This window comes from Pinus tabuliformis, chromosome 7 (assembly GCF_031772625.1).
Source record: "Pinus tabuliformis cultivar Carrire ecotype Pingquan chromosome 7, CPIR1, whole genome shotgun sequence".
In the NCBI taxonomy this organism is placed as follows: domain Eukaryota; kingdom Viridiplantae; phylum Streptophyta; class Pinopsida; order Pinales; family Pinaceae; genus Pinus; species Pinus tabuliformis.
Window position 1 is genome coordinate 507218856 of NC_142293.1, and position 17960 is coordinate 507236815.

Sequence of the window (17960 nt, forward strand, 5' to 3'; positions counted from 1 at the left end):
GACTAGCTCAAGGGGGTAAAATATTTCAACAAGATTGACTTGAAGTCTGGTTATCACAAGGTTCCTATTAAACCCTACGATGTGTGGAAGATTTCCTTTGAATCCAAGGAGGGCCTTTTCGAATGGTTAGTCACGCCTTTCGGGTTGACGAATGCCTTTACAACCTTCATGCGATTGATAGATGACATCTTGCGACCCTTGACCAATGCATTCGTGGTGGTGTATTTAGATGACATTTTGATCTTCAACTAAATTTGGGAAGAACACCTCCACCATATTCGACAGGTCCTTCAAACCCTGTGACAACACAAGTTGTGTGCCAATTTGGAGAAATGCACTTTTGGCATGACCCAGTTTCAATATCTGGGGTACAGCATTGATGAACAAGGTGTGCATGTGGACCCAGCCAAGGTACAAGTCATTTGGGATTGTCCAGCCCAAACCACTCTAATAGAGCTCCACAACTTCCTGCGTCTTGCCAATTTCTATCGTAGGTTCATGTTGGGGTTCTCTCACATCACTTAACCTTTAAGTCAAGTCACCAAGGGCAGAGTGAAAGCAAAGTTTTTTTGGTCTGAAACCCAACAAAAGGAATTTTCCGAGTTGAATCATCGGCTCTGCTTTACACCAGTGCTCACAATACCAGACTTGCAGCAACCATTTGAGATTGAGATAGACACCTCTGCCTATACTATTGGTACAGTTCTTACTCAGTAGGGGCATCTAATGGCTTACCATAGTGAGACACTTTTAGACACAATATGAAAGTATCCCACTTTCGACAAAGAAATGTATTCCATTGTGTAGGCCTACCGTCAATGGAAGAATTACATTATGGGGAAGGAAACAATGATCCACACAAACCACCGACCCCTGTAGTTCATACAAACACAAGGGAAGTTGCAGAAAAATCGCCATCATAAATGGTCCACATACCTGCAACAATTCAATTTGAACATTAAGTACAATAATGGAAACACCAATAATGTTGTAGATTGCCTTAGCTAACCACCAATCATGGCACTGATCACTCTGCTCGACTCCTGTGGCACGAGACTTCGGGGTGGCCGCATCTTTACAAGAGCATTCCAAAATTTTGTAGCACATACCAAACACTCCTGGAAGGTAAGCAAGTTCCAAATTTTCACCTCCAGGTTGCATTGTTATGCCACTTGGGACACATCTGTGTTCCTTTAAGTGAGTGTGCCAAGATGATTTCAGAGGTGCACTACAGTTGGGTTGCTGGACATTTCAGAGTTGAGAAAACAGTGGTAGTACATTTCTAAGATATCCTTATGGTGGTGTGCAAGAAGAGTATCATAGCAGAGGCCACTGCTAAGCTCTTCTTTGAGCGAGTGTGGGTACACTTTGGGATCCCATAGTCCATTGTCTCTGATCGGGACAACAGATTCCTAAGTGAATTTTGGTCAAGTCTCTGGTCAATACTGGATACCAAACTCACGAAGCCCATGGATTTCTATCCCCAAATTGATGGCCAAATAGAATTCGTTAACAAGATGATCATACACATTCTACACATGTACAGCTCAAAGAATCCATGCACATGGGAAGAAAGCCTCCCCTATGTCTAGCATAACTACAACAGATCTCTCCACAGCGTAATGGGCCACAACCCCTTTCAAGTAGGGCTGGGATTTCAGCCATTATGTCCCATTGATGTGGCCATACCATTTGCAGCTACTCAGGTAGACTCGGCTCACGTCCAGTATGAATTTGACAGAGCTAACAACTTCATTGAGTGCATTCAACACATCTGCTAACAAGTCCATGATATATTGGATAGAGCCAATGCTAAGCAAAAGTAGCGCCATGGTTAGCATCGGGTGCCGCACAAGTTTGGCTACATTTGCAGAAGGAGCCCCTTGTTGGACCCCACCGCAAGCTTCACCCACTCTGATATGGGCCATACACCATCACCAAGGTTGTAGGGGACAATGCCTTCGAGCTCATCATTCCACCATTCCTTGATTCGCACCCAGTGTTCAATGTAGACTACCTCTGGCCATATTTTCCACCATTGTTGGACACATATGACATTGTAGAACAACTCACACCAACATAGCTAAACCCAAACTACATGGAATAGGCCACAACTGATCGGATAATGGAAACACAAGTTAAGAACACTCGCTAGGAGAAGATCCAACTATATCGGGTTGTCAAATCTGGCTAACTCCTGCACCAAGGCAAGTGGCTTACAAGGGACCAAGTTCAGCAAAAGTTTTCCCATCTCATGGAGGCACTTAACGTAATGGGGACCATTGCTTTCTAGGGGGGGCTGATCTCGGTGGATATTGTTGGCCACACGCCTATTCCACTTAGACCCCCAACATTGTCTCTTTCAGTCTTTTAGGGTCCTTAATTGTAGCATAGTTTACTATTTTGGTAGTTTTTTCGGGACCTGAACTTTCAGATCTGTTTTGAGGCCTTAAACGACATTTTTAGGGAAAACAGAAAGACTAGAAGTGTCCCAAATTGATTTACTTCAATTCTTTTTACCTCCTCTTTGAGATCTTCGAAACAAGGTATTAATATAGCGAAATGGAGATCGCATGCCAAAATTACGACCTTGGGAAGTTGATGTACCAATTTACCCAAATAGGGCCCACAATTTTGGCGCTTCATCTCCTAAGTTTAGGTTTTTGGATGTTTATGGTTTTTCATTGTTTCTCAACAATAAATAGGCCTTTCAGCCTCATTGTAACATTGTTCAAAGACATGTACCCGCCACATCTCTTCTCAGAGATAAGCTACCATCGCCTGAGCTAGTTTATTTCCTTTCTGTTTGTAAGCATATTTCAATATTTTAATATTAATGAAATGAAGTGTTATTTCTACTGCATTTCTATATTTATGGTTATATCTGTAATTTGATGTGTTCCTATTTCAGTTTGAATCATCTTGATTGTAGAAGATATACAATTGGGTATGTGTTTAACCTGTTTGGAGAAGCAATCAATTAGATGAGCAAAAGACAATCTATAGTGGCACTCTTAACTACAAAATCCAAACACATGGAAACAAGTCATGCAAGAAAGGAATAAATAATGTTACAAAGATTATGTTCAGATATTTGGTTGGTACAACAAGTTGTAAGGACAGATTATCAGAGCTAGAGAGCAATATTCTTGGCAAAGAAATGACTTGTAATTTGAAGACAAAGCATATTGATGTTCAATATCACTTCATGAGAGATATGGTTGAAGAGAAGGTGTTTTTGGATAAATTGGACACTTTGAAGAATATTGTAAATTCATTAAATATATCTGTGAGCATTGAGAAGTTCTCTTGGTACAAAGAAACAATGGGCATTATTTCCCTTGATTGTTGATCATGTACTCCTATGCCCCTTTGTGTACAAGGAAAACAATAAGTGGAGAATGTTGGGTATGTATTATATTCTTTGCACGACTATCCCCATGCATTGTGGAATGTGTGATGTGTAGTGGGGAGGTTAGAGGGCAACAGAAGGCCCCTTGCATGGAGGTATAGGGGTAGCACCCCTGAATATTTTTTGGTGGTTTTTTGCGTCCATTTATAGTGGTTTTCGACATATTATTTGGACGAAGTGGTTTTGTTCCCATGGTGGTTTTGTAGTTTTAGTTAAGGAACTAGGGTTCCATTCTAATCCATTGTAAATAGATTGGAGCTTAATGGATGCCATGGGATATATATTGTATTATAATATTGTACAAAAGAAGAAATTGGAAAATATTTCTAGTTTTCCCAGTTTTGGGTTTCGAGGATAAATTATCCATGTTTATGTGTGTGTTTTCCATTACATATTTTCTATTTTATTAAGAATTTGTTTGCAACAATTAATTGTACAAGGTTAAAATCTACACCTATGCTTACTGAGTCTCATCTTTTCGGCTTTGTAATGCACCAACTACCTTCCAACAAGTTGTGTTATCCTTTCATAACTAATTCATGGTTGTATTGAGATATACATGGATAAGTTTACGGTTTATGTAAATATTATTGAGAAAGCATTAGTAAATATAGAAAAAGTACTTAAGTGATGTAGATAAACTAATCTTTCTCTTAGCAATGGGAAATGTCAAATGCTACTTACAAAAGGTATAGTCCTTGGTCATCATATCTATATTGTAAGAATTAAAGTCAATCCGACAAAAAATGAGGTAATTTTAAATGTAATGAGTCAAAAAATAAAAAAGGAAATACATAGTCTCCTAGGACATGTTGGATACCATTGCAGATTTATTGAATATTTTAACAAGATATCATCTATTTTTTTCGTTACTTACTAACAACATGGTGTTTGTTTGGAGTAATAAGTGTGAATCTTCTATTAAAGATCTAAAGCAGTGTGTCTTTGAGGCCCCTATATTATGAGGACCTAAATGGTGCATTTCATTCCACATTTCTATAGATGCCTTAGATACAACAATTGGAGCTATACTTGGTCAATAAGAAGAAGGGAAGCCTTATGTTCTCTATTTTACCAACAAAAAATTGAACCCTTCAGAATTAAACCATATGGTAACAAAGAAGGAATTTCTTATTTTTATATATTTTATCAATAAATTTTAACATTATATAATTGGCTATCATGTTTTCAAATACATTGATCACTTTATCATTCAATGTTTAATGAATAAACCTATCACTAGTGGTAGGGTTACTAGGTAGTTATTGTTATTACAAGAATATAATATTGTTGTAATTGACAAGAGGAAAAGATAATGTCATTGCCAACTTCCTTTCCAGACTTTTAATGATGGATATGCTTTACCTATTTCTAATGGTCTTTCTCCTTAGTTTCCTTTCCCTCTCTTGTAATATGGCCTTTGGTGTCAAAATCAAATGCTCCTCATCATCTAATGGTGGTAACTTAGTGGCAGTCATCACTTGTTGTCTCAAGGCATTTTTTAGGCTAGAGACATGGAATACATTATGAACCCTGCTTCTTGGTGGAATATCCAACTCATAAGATACCTCTCCCACTCATCAGATCGCCCTGTATGGACCATAAAAACAAGGCTAAAGCTTTTCAACTCCCTTCTGCTTCATTGTAGATTTCTTGTATGGCCACAATCTCAGGAAAACCAAATCCCCCACCTCAAAATGTCACTGTACTCTGCCCCTATCTGTATATAAATTTGTTGGTTATGTGCCATCTGCAAGTTATCCTTGAGTTCTCTAAGAATATATTAGCTCTCCTATATCCAATCTTTGGCCCCTGGAGCTTTGTTATCTCCAAAAACCATATCAGCAAAAGTCAGTGCATCATAACCATATAAAGCATGAAAGGGTGTCATACCTATGGACATATGATATGTGGTGTTGTAGAAATACTCCCCAAGGTGCAACCACTTCACCCACGCTCTCTGCTATCCAGTCACATAGTTATGCATATATCCCTCCAGCCACTTATTTACTATCTTCGTCTAACCTTCTTTTTTAGGGTGGTAGCTAATGCTGGGAGTCATCTTAGTGCCACAAGACGAAATAAATCCTGCCAAAATTCTTCCATATTTATGGCATCCCTATCACTGACAATCATCTTAGGCACATCATGCAACCTAAACACCTCCAGAGAAAACAACTCGACCACCTGTGATGCTGAATATCGAGCTAGAATGGTGAAAAAGTGTAAAAAATATGTCAACCTGTAAACAACCGCATAGAAGTGATATCTTCCTTGTACTGTCGGTAATCCTGTAATAAATTCCATCAATATACTCTCCCACTTCCTCTCAGGAATAGGAAGAGGTTTTAGTAACCCAGTGGGATGTGTGTGCTCTCCCTTGTTCCTTTGACATGCATCACACTCCCTGACATGCCTCAAAACATCCTCCTTAAGACCCCACCAAGTGAAATGCTCCCTAATGGCCCTGTAAGTCTTGTAGAATCTCTAATGCCCTGCCAAAGGTGAGTCATGAACTGTGTGTAGGACCTTCTCCCACAATTGTGATCCTGGAACCAAATAATTCCCATCTTTGTAATAGATAACATTATCCATCACCCTGTACTTGTCATCCCCATGAGTACCATCCAAGATCTCACATGCCTGCCGATCCTTGGAGTACTCCACAAAATTTGTGCCTTCCAATCCTGTGTGATATCCATCAAAGAGAGTGTCACAAACCTCTGTGATAATGCATCAGATACTATGTTATGCTTTCCCTTAACATACTCAATCTCAAAATCATATGCTTGGATCTTTTTAACCTATTTCGGTTGTCTCTCCTACATGTTCTGCTGCTCCAAGAAAAATTAAAGCTTCTTGTGATCAGTATTAACCTTGAACATGTTCCCCAATAAGTATTTTCGAAACTTAGCCAACACATGCATGATTTCTAGCATCTCTTTATCATACATGGGATACGATCTCTCATGTGGATGAATTTTTCAGCTATCAAATGTTATGGGATGACCTCCCTATGACAAAACCGCTCCAATGCCCTCCCATGATGCATTTCACTCCAAGACAAATGGGTGTGAAATATCTGGAAGGGCCAAAATAGGGAAACTACTCATCACCCTCTTTAGGCGCTCAAAATCCCCCTGCGCCACATCAATCCACTCAAAATCCTCTTTCTTTGTCAAATCTATAAGGGGTGCTACTAACTGGGAAAACCCCTTCACAAACCTCCTGTAATATGTACAGATGCCCACGAATCCCCTCAACTCTGTCACATTCCTGGGCATAGGCCAATCCAAGATGGCCCTAATATTCTCCCAATGCACTCGTACTCCATCCTCCCTAATCACATGCCCAAGAAATCCATCTTTGTCAATCTGAACTCACAGTTGGACATTTTCGCATACAACTACTACTCCTCTAGTAGATGCAAGACCTCCTCCAAGTGTTGGAGGTGCTCCTCCCAAGTCCTGTTATATATCAATATATCATTAAAGAATACCAAGACACATCATTGCAACTTCTTGCGGAACAACATGGTTCATGCAAGAATGAAATATTGATGATGCGTTGGTTAGCCCAACCCAACGAAAAGCGGTCTTGGGGACATCGTACTCCCTCACTCATATCTAGTGGTACCTTGAGTGCAAGACTATATTAGAGAAATACTTGGCTCCTCTAATCTCATCCATTAACTCATCAATGCATGAAACAGGATACTTGTTCTTTAGTTTCTTCTTGTTGAGGGCCCTATAGTTTATGCACATGTGAAGGTTCCCATCCTTCTTCCTCACCAACACTACAGAAGAAGTGAAAGGACTCGAGTTAGGCCTTATATGCCCCAACCTCAATAACACTTGTATATCCCTCTCAATCTCATCTTGATATGCCTTGGTATGTTTGTAGGGAGTGGTGATGACTACATGTACCCCCTCCTTCAGCTCAATGGTGTGCTTGAATCCTCTATCGGGTGGCCTGCTTGGTGGAATCTCTCTAAATACTACTTGATGCCTCTCCAAGAGAGCCAATATGTTCATATGTGTATTCTACTTCGCCCCCCCAGTCTCTGACATCCTCAACTCTACATCCCACTCTATGTCACCGCACCTCAAATCAACCTCCATCTTGTGCATAGACATTGTCTGGATTAGATATGAATGCATACCCCTCAACACTACTAGCCTTCCATCCATCCCTATGAACTCCATCTCCAATTTCCTCCAATCAATAGGGACATGCACAAGAGAATACAACCACTGAACTCCCACCACCACATTGGTGTCCTAAACGTCTACCATGAATAAATTGTCTATCACCAAATAGTTCCCCCATGGTCACTGTCATGATGGGAATATACCAGTTACACTACATAGTCCTATCTCCTAGCACCAGTACTGAAAATCCCTCGAAATTCTTTGTCTGAATGAATTTATGCTCCACCAACTATGCATGAATAAAATTTAGGGTTGCCCCACTGTCCACCAACACAGATACACGATGTCCCTGAACTGTGCCTCTGATCCTTAGTTTTAAATACTCTAGAACTCCCTGAAGCAAAGAAATAACTCTACTAGTGGGCAAGAAATCTCCTCCACTAGGTGGGGGCAGTGGGCCACCTCCTCCCAAGCTCTGAGGTCCACCCTCACCTGCATCTACCTCCTGGTCTGCATCCTCCTCCTTTAGCTCACTATCTAAAAATACCTCTATGTAGTGGGCCTTTCCCTTGGTACATCGATGCCCTAGTGCCCATGGCTCCTGACAAGTAAAGCATAATTTCCTTTATTGGAGGTCCCTCCTAGTCTCATCATCTAGTTGTCCCTTCCATGTCCACTCCTTCTAAGAAGGTCTGATGTCTTTTCCCTTCTAAGGGAAAGAGGGTTTAGTAGGTGTTGGAACCCTCGTCTTTGGAACAACATCTAGCATGTCTCGCACTCGACTAATGGCATCCTACAATGATACGGCCTATAAGCTCATGCCCAACCCCGCAAAGGCTTGACCAAACCCTTAACAAACAACATGCTCAACCTTGCCTCAAAAATATCTGAAACCATCACCACAAGCCTTTGAAACTCTACTATGTAACCCTATGTGTTTCCTATCTGCTTCAGGTTAGCCAACTCCTTGAAGTGCAACTCTAGATCCTTCCTATCAAATCTCTCCACCAGCTTGCAAGTGAACTCACTATAGGATGTGATGGATGCATGCCCAAGTGTAACTAATCCGTGATACCACCACTCTTGCGCATCACCCTCCAAATGCAATGTAGAAAATTTGATGGCATCTGCCTCTCGGATTGGATTCAAACTAAGGTAAGTGTCTAGTTTCTAAACCCATGATCTTGCAGAACTCTTGGTTGACCCATAAAACCATGGAAATGTCACCTTTCCTGCTAGCTTCTGATCATCCCAATCCTGATTTTGTTTTGCTCCTCGGAATGAGGGCCCAAATCCCCTATATTTCTCCTTTAAATGGAAGTAATCTGCAAAGGAGATTTTCCTTCTAATCCTGGGATAAAGGGCCTCATACTCATCAATCTTGTCACTGAATTATCTAATTAACTCTGTGAATGCATCAACACCTCTCTCTTGCTCTGGTTCCTCTATGAAGTGAGGCACAATAGGCCTGGGAGTCTGACCATATGTGTGGGTTTTGTGTGGATGTACATGGCTAGCTTCCCCTATTTTGGAACCTCATCCTTCTTCATTGTTTCCTCCCCCACCACCTTGAGGTCCTCCCTGCATATTTTGCAATTGCAGAGCCAACATCTGCCTCATCATCTCCATCATTTACTAGTTTGATCTTGCCAACTCCTCCAGTAGTGGGTCACGCCCACCCTGCCTAGGTTGATCTTCACCATTGTCCCCCATGTAGTCTCTGGTGTTCTCAAACTCTATATCAGAAAAATGCTTAGGCTCATCCTCTCTACCATGACCTCTTCCTCTCCCTCGTCCTCTGCCTCTAGGACGATGAACAACTCCACTAAACGGTCCATTCATGACATTCCCTAGAGCCCACAACTGACCAAGAACATTATCTGATACCACTGTAATGTTCTAACTAGATAAATACAATGAAATATCAAAACATGAACTAGCTACAATAAACAAACATGCCATCTAAAAACTCCATAAGAACAACAAGTTTAGAACATTTTGAGAAAAAATAATAGAGCTAGGCCATTTTATTAAATACCCAATGAGAACCCGAGTACAAAATATAATGGAATATGTGCACCTGGGCTTGCTAAAGCAAGCACACAAAACCTAGGTGAGAGTGAAGAAAAAGCCACACTAAAATGTCTCACTAGTTGCACGCTCTATCCAGAAATTTATTGTTGTCGATGTTGGAGGCAATCTGATATTTGAGGCCTCAAATATGCTCCAAAAATTTTGAAAAATTAGGACATGATCTCTAACCCCAAAGCAACAAAACCCATAAATATTTTGGGCTAATTCCAACCACCCGAAATTACTCAAAAATCAAGTGAAATCACCCACTTCCCAGCTCTGCGTCCCACCCGAAAATATATAGCTACTCCACCAAAAATTCTCCATAAAAATAATTGAGAAATCACTAAAATATAGCAATGAAAATATGGAGTGAAACTCTAGTTATTTCTCGCCACAAGATTACAGCAAATGCTCTAGAAAAAACAGCCCAGAAAACCCCTACGCAAGCCCCAAGGAAGAATAATATGACCCTCACAAATGCAATAGTCTTGGGGCTTTGAAACTCCACAAGGAAATTCATCCTCCTCCAAGTGAAATTCTAGCAAATTTTCAAGACAAATCTCCCCGACAATCTCTTCCTCCAAGAAATTCTAATTTTTCTACTGCGTCCCACTGAAAAATTTGTCCTACATGTTGTAGATATGCAATGGCTCACAAAACGCAGGAAAATAAATATCCAATCAACTCCAAGTTTTCTCTCTGATGGTGACACTCTAAGTTCACTGAAATAGAGTTCGGATTCTCCGCTTGGAAATCCCCGTGCTGAACAACATTGGTTGACTTAGCTCAATAGCTTAAGAAAACCTCCAATTTAGAAATGAGATTCCAAAACCAAAATGATCAAAATGAGGCCCCCAACCTTCCTTTTAATTTTTCTATCACTTCCTCATACCATGGTTCGATTTTTCCCATACCATGGTTTTATTTCCATGCTTGGTAACTCCACAACTTTAATTTTTCTTCTTTTCCTAAGTCCCAACCATTTCCTTTTCTCCAAAATTGATTAAATATCTCCACAACATATTTCTCCTAATTTTATTTAGCTCTCTCTCTCTCTCTCTCTCTCTCTCTCTATATATATATATATATATATAATTGGGATTTTTCATGTCAAAATTTTAATTCGGGATATGACACTCACAAATGGGTTAGCCAATATAGTCCAATGAAATGCTATTGTAGCCTTATCTTGTTATTGAACTCTTTGAAAAATTGGCCTTAGACTTTCTGGGTCCAATCAATTCTCCATTAAATCTAAAGGTCCACACTTTGTTCTACATTTATTATGTCACAAAATGGCTATAAGCCAAACCATTTCTAGGGGCTATTGATCAAGATATGGAAAATTTCCTCCATGATATCTTTGTTCAATTTAAGATACAACAATAAATAATCACTAGTGGAGGAGCTCATTTTACTTCTCACCTGATCTAGGATCATACTACGAAGTATTAAATTTAGCACATGATCTCATTACCATACCATCCATAATGTGATGGATAGGTGGAGAGTACCCACAAAGTAATATAATCCATTCTCACAAATACTATAAAAAATCATTGTTGGGATTGGGAAAATAAGCTTCCATAAGCTCTTTGGGTGTATAAAACAACATGGCAGCCCCACTAATATCTATGTCGTGGTTACTTTTTAGGAGAAAAATCTAGCTTTGAAAACCCTTTGGGCGTAGTTAGATAAGCTCCATTCGAAAATTGACTTGTTGGTAATATATACTTGAAAAAAAGAACGAGGGTAATCATTAAAAAATTTTATTATCCTTGGCACTCTCTTTATTGTAGGTTTTTTGCTCTTGTAGATATAGATTAACACTACTATAAATCTCAGTTGCTGCAACTTTTAGATTGCCACAAATTCCCATCACTACAACTCCCTATCACTGCAACTATTATATTGTTGTATCCCCTCATTGTCACGACTATTAGATTTTTATAGCTCACAATTATTGCAGATGATCAAATGTGACCTCATTGTTTCTATAATTCTATGTTGACAGAACCCTCTAATGCTGAAAATTTGCTTGCACAACTCTTTTTCTTGGCACTTGACACAACTTCTAATAGACTACTACAACTATGCTATTTAATGCACCTCCTACCACATAAATCCACATGGACAACTAAGCCACACACTTGTGCCATCCACCATTGTGATCACCTCTTCACACGAACAAACATGAACACACATGCCTTTTCTCATTATAGTGGCACACATGTAAGTATGATTAGTCACGTTTGTCCACATACATGCATATTTAATTAAAATACATGATCTATGGGAAATATAATTATTCACTCACCCTATGCCAAATATTTTGGTCAACGACGATCCCTCCTTTCAGTTTGGGGGAGCTAATACTTAATGAACATGTTTGCCACCTAACCAACACCCATGTCAGTCATCACCAAAATGATAGCCACTGCCTTCTTATTTTTCAACACCATAATTGAAACATACATAATAACAAACTTAGTAATGCATTTATTTATGCTTTTAGTAATAAGAAATCCATAATTTTAGAATACACCCTTCGTCATCCAACCTTTCCATTCCTAATTTAGTAACTATAGACACTATTTCCCCTATACAACTCGAAGTCCCAAGTGACTCATACTACACCTATATTGATCAACCACTATTACAAAATCATCACGGGGGGCTCCATTATCAAGAATGAACCCCTGGCCATAACTCCATTACAAAAGAATGCATAGGTCTACCATTTTTTATGAGACACAAGGTGGGTGATATACTTTGATAAATTGTAATGATTTGATTTAGAAATTGGTATAGAATTTGCAAGGAAATTCCAAATGGTCTCAACCTAAGTCTGCAAGATCCACATAAGAGTAATTGAAGAATCACTATTTGCAGTTATAGAGTTACCTCATACTACTGATTGTTGGTTCAGAAGAAAAGTGATACTTCCAACAGTGAAGTGAGACTTCTTTAAGAAAGAGAAACTTTGGCTGAGAAAGGAAATTGTTTCAACCAAAAATCCATACCTCAGCCATGGTAGGACATTGCTTACTTTACTCACTCATGAAGGTAGGTATGAAATGATATTAGGGCATGATCTTAATTTTCTCACTCATCATTGACATTAGAGTCTAATCAACATCCCATAATTCTTGTTAAAATCCTTGCAACATATGATGAAGAATATCAAAACGACCAACAATCATATCACCTACATCTCTCATCAAGACCTAATCAATATCTTAGTAATCTATCGATTATCATGAAAACAATGGACATGGGAAGATATTTGGAGGCGCCTAGTCTAGAAAATTATGAATGGATGAGGAAAGTGGGCACCATAACATCCTTTGACAAGCCAAACATAGAAGGAAGCTTCCTCTCCTACTCTTTCTCCATGGGACAACGATGTAAAGATAATTGAGGAATCTCCTTTAAAGGATATAAAGAGGAATAAGAGGGTTGGAAAAGGACTAATTACAAAAGAAAAAATAAATAAATATGTCATTGACACAATCGACACAAAAATTCCCCAAACAACCACACAAGAACAAACAAAAAGTACAACTAGTAGGGAATTGAAGGATGCATTTACACAAGAACTTGTTGGACCAGTCACACACATAAGGAAAAAGTATTTTATTGCAATTATGAGTAAATTGCATTTAAATCCATCTCACTCTACACTTTTTGATGAATTCATCGGTTGAGGAAAGTAAACCATATATTAAAAATAATAAATGGGGAATTTGTTGGGTGTGTGCTATATTCTTTCCACGACTATTTGCATGGGCGGGGGGGCGATAGGCCCCCCTTGTTTGTGGCACTAGGCGCAGTAGGGGGGTCACAGGGGGGGCACAGCCCCCCCTACCAGGGGGTTTCAGAGCACGCCTACCTATGGTTTTGTGCATGGGTTTTGCACATGGTTTTGGGCATGATGGTTTTCTGCCCATGGTATTTTGTAGATCTGGTCAAGGGAACTATTGTTTTGTTCTAATCCAAGGTTAACGGATTGGGGTTTATGAATGCTTCAACATGTATATATATGTGTTGTAACATTGAAAGGAACATAATGAAAAATCAATCCGGTAGTCCCGATTTTGGGATCTAGGGGAAAAACTCTGTCCATTTGTTTTATATTCTTGTCATTGGTTATTTTTTTTTTTATAATTCATCTACAGGTAATTTATGCACAAGGTTAAAACCTACATAAACTTAAAAGGACATTACAATAATATCAACCCCAAGGATGAATATACATTTTGGCACATGACATTGACCAATGTGTGGATAATGAAAAGGAGGAATTGTTGCTACCTTGCCTATGTCTCTTAAAACAATTGTCAAGTCACTAACTAAATTTCTAAAGTTAATCCTGAGTCAGAAAACAATGGTGCTACTCCTCCCCTATCACTTAATATAATTGTTGAATCACAAGATAACTTTGTTGAATCCTTTCCTAAGGCTAGGCATGGGCTAATAGATGTTGCTACTTGGGAGAATAAAGAACTAGTCTACGATGAAGAAAATCAGCCCACAACCTTCCAAGAAGCTAGTCACATTTCCATAGAAATATGGATAAAGGAGCCTCCTATTAAGGAAAATGAAATATAAATAAAGGAATTGCCTATTAAAGACAAGGGGACCCAAACAAAGAAGGTCACACTTGATGTTCAAACAATTGGAACATATACAAACTTTACAGGATTGGATGATTACCTCTGGTTGAGAGCTAATATTTCCAAGTGGTATCAGATAACTGATAAATATGTCAAGGAGTGTTTCCCTTGGGAGAACACATGCATAATATTTATAGCCTAAAAGAATGATAGGATGAGCATATGAATAAGCATTGATCTAAATCATATAATTAGAGAGAGGGATAGGAAAAGGCTTCTTAATTGGAATCTCAAATGAAATGCTTAAAAGAAGAGAAATAATATACAATTTCCCTTGCCAACTCCATACTTAGTTGTAGAGAATCATCCCATATTTACTTTGTTATTCTACAAGAGAGGTATTTGCTATTTTGACTTTGTGATTTGGTTATTGATAAGACCCATAGTTTGAATTCTGTGAAATCCTTTTTAGAGACATTTTTAGAAGTAATAATGAAGACAACAATTTTTTGTCTAGGCTATATCAACACGAGATTCTTTTGTATCATTATTAGAAGTCAAACCCAAATCATTTTATTAGTAATATACATTTGAATGCCTTATCATCTTTTCTAAGTCACCAACTCTACTGGAGGTATGCATCATATGTCGTAATGAGATATCAATAAGATTGCAGCTTGTGGATAAGAGGTGAGCACCCCAATCCTCATGTTGCACAATGTAGTGCTTAAGGCATCTACATGAATCGATATTATTGGTACACATTAGCAATACGGGGTGTGCTGATTATTTAAAGGAAGATGTCCCAGAAACTTGTAAACATAAATATGATAGTTTGACTAAGGAAATGAAGAGAAAGGATTCCTTCCACCATTCTAATATCATTGTAACATTGAAACAAGTAGAGAGATATGTTGAGTGTATCAGAAGATGTGGTTCTACGTGGATTGGCTTGAAATTTCATTACCCCATAATATGGTTGCTTATATTGATATATCAATTTGAGTACAGTTTGGAGCTTATAAGCGAAGCCTACTATTGGAAGGAAGTTGAAATTAACACTAGTTACTACTCTGTGAGAAAACAAGGACAATTTTTCTTAAGCATCAATAATCTTCATCAAAGGAATTCATATGGTGACTTGATTGATCATACTAATTGTTTGAGGGCACATAACACGTTCAATTACAGGGAGATGGAAAGCCTCAAATGCCATCTTTTAATATGTTTTTACTTATATCTTCAACTTACCTTTTGCCACCATATACAACTATTTTGGGCCTATTATTTTTCAAAATGATGTTTTTTTGTGCAAGGTATGCTTTCCCCATATTTTTTATTTTATTGAATTATGTTTTTGTGTTGGGGAGAAATGGGCCTTTCACACTTATTTATGAAAAAGTTGCATGTCAGCTACTATTTCAGTCTCACATGTGTGCCACTACCCCTATATTAATAGTGTTTTGTTACTCCAATCACATAGAATTTCCAGTACTCTGACCGCTATTCTAAGTAAAGGACATGTTACAACTATGACCCCTTACATGAATCTTAAATTAACAATTGTATTCATTGCAAGTGGATCTAGTTGACTGAAATAATATATCCCTTATAATATTTTAAGTTTGATCATGACATCATTGTTAAACAATGACTATAAATAAGGCTTGGTTATAATTGATAATGTGGACAAGATGTAATAAGAAATAATGTTATATTATTTTAAGACGACTACTTGGAACCAATTACTCGTTTAAGTAATAGTTAGAATAACTTGATAGTTTTAGATTCTCAAGGTTGATCTTAACACATTTTCCAACAACAATGCTTCTTCATGTGGAGGAGGAGAGAATTTGAGAATCCTTAAAGTATACTTGGAATTGTCTTTTTGATTAATGCAAGTTTTGTCCTTGTATTATGAGTTGAAGCATATTGTGTTGTTACTTTTGTAGCTTCTAAAACTAGCTGCACACTCTTTTCCAAGGAAGCAGGGTCTAGTCCTCATACTAGATGCTAGATTAGTCAGCATAGGTAGTTATGTAATTGCATTTTATTATTTAATCATTGGTTTGATTTAATTTACAATGTGTTTCATAAATATAATATCTCTGATAAGTTTATGCAGGAAAATGTTTCTCGAGAGGGCTTAGCCTTCGAGCTCTTGATTTTCCATCACATATTATACACATGAGTTATGTTCTAATGGATTACACCTCATAATCTCTATTAATGTTTATTTTTGTTCAACAAATTTTACTAACACAACCATATAAATTAAAGGGTTGGTAAATGCCAATAGGCATCGATCCATGATAAACATCAAAATACTTACCCCAAGATACATCTCACATTGCCTAGATTAAATTATTATTATTATTATTTAGAAAAAAATTAATATATGAGTTAATCAATATTGGAGATTCACCCCCACTTTACAATGAAAATTCTTACCTTGTAAATAACTTTTGTTACAATACCATGGTTTATCAATACCACATACCCAATATGACATGTGCTAATATGACATTTTATTTAATTAATTACTTTGAGATAAATTAATTTAAAAAGTATAACTAGGAGATAAATCTTAACCATTGATCTTTGTATACTACTATGAATATTCTAGCATATTCCATGGAGATTAAATGTCTAATATCCACCTAATAACTATTGATAATACAACTGAAGTGAGCCTAATGGTTAAAAGCATGTGTTTCCTCCTAAGAGGTCATAGGTTCAAAAGGGGTAGAGTATGTATGCCTTCGTAGACTTAGCAGTCAAATTGTTGCTCAGAGGTGGGTCCCTTGTCCCCCCTTGTCTCAGAAACAAGGGGGTCCGTGACCTTAAAAATGGATAATAATAATAATAAATTAAAATTTTGGAATTTTGGAAGGCCTATTATGAAAAAGATATGCTTATGAGCATAATTATTGGTTATTAACGACTGTTTTCAATTCTATTTTTTACATTTGAGTGATGTTGCTTAATGAAGTAGATCATTGTTTTCAATTCTGCCCTTGTCCCAAAAACAAGGGGGTCCGTGACCTTAAAAATGGATGATGTTAATAATGATAATAATAATTTAAAATTCTAGAAGGTCTATTATGAAATAGACATGCTTATGAGCATAATTATTGGTTATTAGTGACTGTTTTCAATTCTATTTTTTACATTTGAGTGATGTTGCTTAATGAAGTAGATCATTGTTTTCAATTCTACCCTTGTCCCAAAAACAAGGGGGTCAGTGACCTTAAAAATAGATAATAATAATAATAATAAATTAGCATTCTAGAAAGCTTATTATGAAATAGACATACTTATGAGCATAATTATTGATTATTATTGATTGTTTTCAATTCTATTTTTTACATTTGATTAATATTGCTTAATAAAGTAGATCACTGTTTTCAATTCTATTATTTAAATTTAAATAATATTAATTAATGAAGTAGATCACTATTAAATCTTTACTATAATCCCACATTAGCTAAACCTGTAATTAATTAGCTTTTGCTGTTTACATATGTTTTGCATAGTAACTTGAAGAAGAGCATATAATAACTTGAAAAAGATATATGATCCTAGTTGATAATCAAACAACTTGTTACTAGTCTCATTAGACATAGACATATTTATCTAAAAATAAAGACTTTATGCTAACTTGTTAACTTGAAGAAGAGCATAGTAACGGTTATGCATAATAAC